This window comes from Polypterus senegalus, chromosome 9 (assembly GCF_016835505.1).
Source record: "Polypterus senegalus isolate Bchr_013 chromosome 9, ASM1683550v1, whole genome shotgun sequence".
NCBI classification, from domain to species: domain Eukaryota; kingdom Metazoa; phylum Chordata; class Cladistia; order Polypteriformes; family Polypteridae; genus Polypterus; species Polypterus senegalus.
In genome coordinates this window covers 11,342,190-11,349,068 of record NC_053162.1, presented here as the reverse complement: position 1 = coordinate 11,349,068, position 6,879 = coordinate 11,342,190, and the positions used below count along the sequence as shown (strand labels likewise).

At 38.3% G+C, this 6,879-nt stretch overlaps 1 protein-coding gene across 1 annotated transcript in view; it reads left to right on the top strand.

Moving 5' to 3' along the window:
• Positions 1–752: 752 nt before the first annotated feature.
• LOC120535337 (kinesin-like protein KIF14) overlaps positions 753–6,879 on the top strand; it is a 79,864-nt gene continuing 73,737 nt past the window's right edge. Inside the window, exon 1 of the mRNA XM_039763112.1 lies at positions 753–929. The gene's annotated coding sequence lies outside the window, so the exon portion shown is untranslated. The remainder of the gene's footprint in view (positions 930–6,879) is intronic.

The window sequence follows — 6,879 nt, the reverse complement described above, 5'->3', positions numbered from 1 at the left end:
TTTTTTTTGGGAGTTTTTCCTTGTCTTCTTAGAGAGTCAAAGGTGAGGGACTGTCAAAAGGCAGGGCCTGTTAAGGCCCATTGCGGCACTTCTTGTGTGATTTTGGGTTATACAACAATAAATTGTATTGTATATTTGCCCACACTGGACCAGTAATTTGGAGCCAATGTTGCACTGATGTGCAAATCTCAAGTGGGTCACTATAGACTAAAATATTTGCCCACACAGGGCTTACTTTGGCCCATTGTCAGTTTGCTTGCTGGGCTGAATTCATAAAGTGGAAACTGACGTATTGTTTTATGATAAGCGCACTCAGGTGAGCGCAACCTTAACTCGTTTGAAGGGACCGCCCGATCCGCAGGCTGCAACGGCGCGCACTTGAATTTGAAGAAGTGGCGCAAAGCCTCGCGCAGCCGTGACGACCGTAATTAACAAGTTCCGTTTAATGTATGCAAGTGGAGTAGTAACAACGGTAAGGGACGTTGATACCCGCTTTTTACTAATTGTTTCTGCCGCTAATTAATTTTCTCAAATTCACTTATCCCGATATTGTTTCACGGAGGATATCCAAGCAGAGTCATTTTTTCGTGCCGATAAAAGTGAAAGCAAAAAATATATATGAATGTTTTGCTGATAATGATCGACCCATTTTTTTTTCTTTTATTATGATTTATTATAGTTTGCTAATTGAATAAACGGGGTAATTGATAAATAGAGAACAGAGAACGGCGGGCGTCTTGATAACCCGCGATTTCTATAGCCGAAGGTGTTTAATTGGAAGCAAGAAGCTGCGCGGACTTTTATTTGACTGTTATATTAAATTTTTATTTAATATATTTGCGTTTGTATTCTCGACGGAAGTTTATTTTACTTCACATTTTTTTTAAGAGGGAAACCGTGAAGTGTTGTGCCTGCCCTGCAGTTAAAAGGTAATTTGGATTCTCATGAGCTCACATTTGATTTTTAGGTTAGATTGGCGTGTAAGACGAGTATTTTGTAGTTTTTGCATTACCTTTAGGTACGAAAGACGACGGTGATTGAAATAAATCGAAGGAATAGAGTTGTAAGGTAGTTTGTAATGTTTACCGAGGGTCTAACCAAGAATGAATTTCGTCGGGGGGAAAGTGACGCATCTTTCTTTATTTGATGAGTTAAAGCGGTGACAACGTCAGTGGGGTCGATCTTGTATGGTTTTCTATATTTGTTTCACAACCCCGAGTGAACGAGTTTAAGGTCGTGGTTAATATCTGGGCAGTTTGCGTGTCCTCCCTTTTCTCTTGGAATCTTTCTCTTGGAAACCCTCTCTCTTTAAAATAAAAAGTGAAATAAAGGTGCCCGAGCAGTAGTTCGGAATAATAACACATAGGGGAACCACTTCTGGTTCCAAAAAAGACCCATCCACATGAGGTTTCCAGGAAGAGCCTTTATTTATGTAGATCTGTAACGATACAATATTTTTGTGTAGCCCAAAATCACACAAGAAGTGCTCCAATGGGCTTTAACAGGCCCTGCCTCTTGACAGCACCCCAAAAAACCCTTGTAGGGAAAAAAACTGAAAGAAACCTTGGGAAAGGCAGTTCAAAAAGAGACCCCTTTCAAGGTAGGTTGGGTATGCAGTGGGTTTTTTTAAAAAAAGGGGGACAATACACAGAACAGAACAAATCCTCAATACAGTATAAACAAACTACAGAGCAGAATTTAACAGTAGATGATATCCCATCATATGATATGGATTTGTTTAGAGTCCTGGAGACCTTGGCCATCAAGCTGCCTCCCCCATTTGGCCAGTGCTGGGCCAGCCAATCCGATGAAAGGACCCCTCTTTTCTGTGATTCCTGCAATCCTCCATCAGGGATGACTTTACCTTAGGGAGGCAAAACAACTTGGCAGGTGGACAGTGGGCACCAAGTGCCACATTTGAGTACTGAGTAGAGAAACGGAGCAGGTGAGGGTTAGTAACAAATTCTAACTATCCTGCTATGTTTTAATACTAATGACTAACAACAGAGATGCAGTCTGCACAGTTAATCAGCAGCTCTAGGCAGGGTGTGCTAAACTGAAGTCGTGAGGATTTGAAAGCTGAGACCAAAGGGGCATCTCCTATAGTAGCAGGAAGACCATTCCACAGTTTAGGGGGTCTTGTAACTAAAAGCTCGACCTCCCACTGTTATTTTATTAATCCTTGGAATCACAAGCAGACCGGCATCTTGAGATCTTAATGTGCGCTCAGGTTTGTAAGTCATGATAAGTTCAGGCTCTGGACTGTAAATAGCCTGGATTTATTCAAAAAAAGGGGTTATGATAAGAACTATAGTTGCAGCTAACTGTAAAAAAAAATAATAAAATAACTCCTGTAACATATTAGAATTTCTAACTGTAGCAGTAAGTGTTGTACCATTTTAATCATTTAGCTATTATTGATGCAAAAATCAAGCACAATGACACCTTTTATTGGCTAACTAAAAAGATGTCAATATGCAACTCTTCAGGCAAGATTAGGGTCCTGCGCTCCCTTGAAAGCTTGCATGTTATCTTTTTAGTTGGCCCAGGGGTGTCCAACTCCGGTCCTGGTGGGCCACTGTGGCTGCAGGTTTCCATTCTAACTATCTTAGTGAGTTGTTTTTGCTGCAGATTAACTTGTTTTGCCTGCATTTTAATTGACGTGACTCAGACCCCTTAGTAGTTTCATTTTTCCTTAAGGAGCAGCCAAACAATAATGGGACACACATGACTGGCTCACCTGAAAATTTAAAGAACGGTGAAGGTCTCGGTCATGTTGGTCTGCTCAGGTCACCCAAACACGTTGACGGTGGCCTTAGAAAAAAACAGAAAATCTGCTGCTGTGGCAGAACGAGAGCAGCAACTAGTAATGATATTCAATGACAGCAAGAATCGGCTTCTCATTAAGAGATTGGTTGGAGTGAAATTGGCTGGAGTTTGACGTTCCAGTTTAGCTGGTTATCTGTTGGCTCGTTTCACATCGCATTTCTGTTTGGCTGCCATTTAATGAAGAAAAAAATCAATTCAGAGGACTGAATCCTTAAAAACGGGGCGATTTACAATGAAGGGAAAAGGAGTTAATTAGGAATGAAAACTGGGCACTGATTAGGAAAAGGATTAGAATGAAAAGCTTCAGCACACCAGGACTGGAGTTGGACACCCCTGAATTAGCCAATAAAAGGTGTCATTTTTGATTGAATTCTCGTTACAGGAGTTAACTGATTTTTTTTATAATAAAATGCTGTAATGAACAATGAATTGTGTAAGCGCAGCAGGCTAATCCATCATTTGTCATAAGACCGCATATTTCTGTAAACTTGTGTTTGGACTCATCTGCCTTGCATTGTGGGACATTTTCAGTTTGTGCATTTTCATAACGTTTCACTTATTTGCGCAGTAAGATCCGGGCAAATAAACCCTATGCCAAGCTTATTAGTGTGCCAACCTACTGTTCGGTAGCAAACCAGTGTGGCTGTGCCCTAGGAAAATACCTAATTCACCTTCATGGTGGCGCCAGCCATGGGTAAAGATGGCAGTTAAACAATGAAATCCTGGCTACAGGGATACTAATTTAAACTTGTATGATATACAAATCTTACAAAGTTGAGAACCAGAGACATAAGGAATAAGTAACTAAATAGTGAGGTGGACAGGAGAGAGAGTTTAGGATCCTTCAAAACTTAATTTGATGTAAATTGTGAGGCAAATGTTTAAAAAAAAAAAAAATCCTCTAAAAATCATTAATTATGCACTTCACGGTTTACAAATCTGTAATACACTAAATGATTAAAATAATGCTTTTAAATAAATGCACTAAATTAAGTTAATTTTAAGCAGCAATGAATTATTTGATGCTGATGTACTATGTTTGTGAATAATTGTATTGCTGTAAAATCACAACGGCGCATAGCTAAATTTGCATAAAGTTACCCTATTTACATAAGCCACGCCCCCTTTGCTGCAGCACTGTCTCCCACACCTTTGGACTGTGACAAACGTGAAGATGGCTAGCAAACTGATTTTTCTGTGTGCTGAAGATTATTCTGTGGTCGTGGAAGATGATGATGGTGGGCTTTTACTTTTTTTTTTTTTTTTTTTAAACTTTCTTGTATACAAAGTAAAGGGAAGGTATTGTAATTGTCCAAAACTTTGACCTCGAGATTTTGATGAATCTTGACGTTTTGGACCTCCCTGCCCGAGTCCAATTTACATTCTTGTAGGGAAAGAATGGTAATCATCCCAAAATTTGATTTAAAGATTTTGATTAATTGTGACATTTTAGACTAACCTGTGTTTTGGAGGGATATACATTTTTGGAATTGTGTGTTTGTGTGTAAACACGCTACCTTGAATATGCTCTCACTTACGTCAACCAAATTTTGTATATAAGTATTGGGTAAAAACCATATCAACACGTATTACATTTGTTATACAGTAAAGTGATGCAATTAGTAGCAAGTAATTTACTGTAAATTTACAGGTTCAAGATCGGGTTTTCCACTTCTGTTGGTGCCCTGCTAGCTAGCTTGCTTATCATACTTTAAAGATGTCTGTTTTTTGGGTTTTTTTTTCCTACATATTAGGACATTTTTCAAAGCACAAAGAACCGACTTCATATCCAAAGAACCCGTCCCAAAATGAAAGGATGCTTTGTTAAGCAATGACTCTGAGAAACAACACAAAGCAGTGAAGAGCAATATCGTGTCTTTTAGGAACCAGCATTTTAAAGAGTGTACTTTTGGTTTTACAATGTGTGGCTCCGAGGCTGTGCCAGCAATCGGAAGGTTGCCGGTGCGAATCCCATAAATACCAGAAGTGATTCCACTATGTTGGGCCCTCGAGCAATGCTTTTAACCTGTAGCTGCTCTGCCCTGGGTGTGATATTAACCTAAATCCAGCAGTGCATGGAGGTCCTTCAGCTTGCTGGGAGGAGAATTCACGGGTTGGTGGAAGGATTGGCACTCCAGCCACTGTACAAACCTCACGATGTTGCACTCCATTCGAACTAGTGTGGCGCTGAGGTGTCGCCTGTTGCACAGCTGCACTTGGGTCTTAAATTGGGATCCTGAGGTGGTCTGTCATGTGGTGGGTGAGGCAACGTGCTGAATCAGTGCATACGCACGATACTTCTCTCTCTTTCTACAAGCTGAACTTTGAAAATGAATTCTCTCTATCTATCTCTCTAAAAAGTGCAATGATTTTATGTGACGTTTTTATGTCCTGTTTTATGTCGCTTTAAATGCATGGGGCTTATTTTAAAACCTACATATATATATTTATCATTCTATTCAGAATTTATCAAACTTTAAGGTGATGTTGTTAGATTTTCAGATTATTTTGGTTTTAAATTACAAACTAAAATATCAAGAAAGTCGTGGATTTTATTTTTGACTGACTATTAAAATAATAAAAATAAAAAAAAATCACAACACCAATATTTGTATTTCGTTGATTTAGTTAGCTGAAGGTCGAGTTATGATGACCCATTGTGTACCACTTTAGTTTTCACGTGATTTTTCCTGTTTTAAAAAAAGTTTATAAGAATGTCCGTTAAAATGAATGGATTGTTTATTTAGTCTCTTTTATAAATGCTCATCGAGCATAGTGGACCTCAGTTTAACGGAAATACTCCAATTGGTAAGAGAGTAAATATTTTATTCTCATTTCATGATTTTTTTACCCCATTAAATAATAAAGCTTTTTTTTACATATTTATAGAATTGTGATTTTTTTGACTCCAATACATTTTCTTTTGTACAGCTTCAGCTGCAACTGAGGGTTAGGCGCCAGGGGGACTTGCCCCCCTAGTCTTTAAATGTTAATTTGGCTTTCTATAGACCAAATTCAGCTTTTTTTTTGTTTTAGTTGAGTGTAAGGACTTTGTAACGCATTAGCACTCCAACAAAAATAACTCCTTGAATGAACATTTGATAAAAATTTGTCTGTTATCTTGAGGAGACAATTAAAAATAAATAACAATATTGCACGTCCTGTCTTGGCTTCCGTAATTTTCTAAACTAAGGGATAAACGTCTTTCAGCCTCCGTCAGCCCTTGATTGAACAAAAATGTGACGTGCTGATCAATGCAGTTCTGCTCTTCTGCCATTTCAAACAGGACGTGGCTTCAATAAGCTAAACATTAAACGTTAGATACAATTATTTCATAATTTCGAGAAAACAAGATTTTTTGTTTTATCGATCTCGATTAAAATTATTTCATTATCTCGAGTAAACAATAACAATAATAATGATATTGCACATCCTCTCTCGGCTTCTGTAATGACGCACTTATTGCTCAAGTGATATTGTTCTGCTTCATTTTAGTGGTCTCTCTGGTTAAGATTTTGAACCCTTAATTGCTTATTTCAGTCTTAAACGGCTGCTTTCACTGTTTTAATGGCTCATAAGACATAAATGACAACGGAGCTAGCAGTTCTCCATCTAACTTGTTTCCGTATACACCTGTGTGGATTCATCCTGCACTATTTGGTTTAATAAAACACTTGAGGAAAATGTGACAGATTGAAAATGATCTGCTTTTAGACTTCTAATCATAAATGATCCGTTGTCATTTGCATCTTATTGCTAACTAGACATTAAGCCCGTTACAATAACGGGCGCTAGAACAGTAGCGCATAAACATTAGTAGGAACAGTCTTTATTAAATGGTAAGGGACCTTGACCTTGTGAAATGTCAGGTTTGGCTTTTTTTCTGTTTTTCTGTGTTGTTCCAATGCACATAAAGGAAATAAACGTGTATACCAAAACATTTGTAATTACAACAATTTTCTGGGAGAAGTGGTGCATTTTCTGGGAAAATTCCAGGGGTGCCTATATAATTTCGGCCATGACTGTATGTACTAGTAGAGTGGTAAAAGC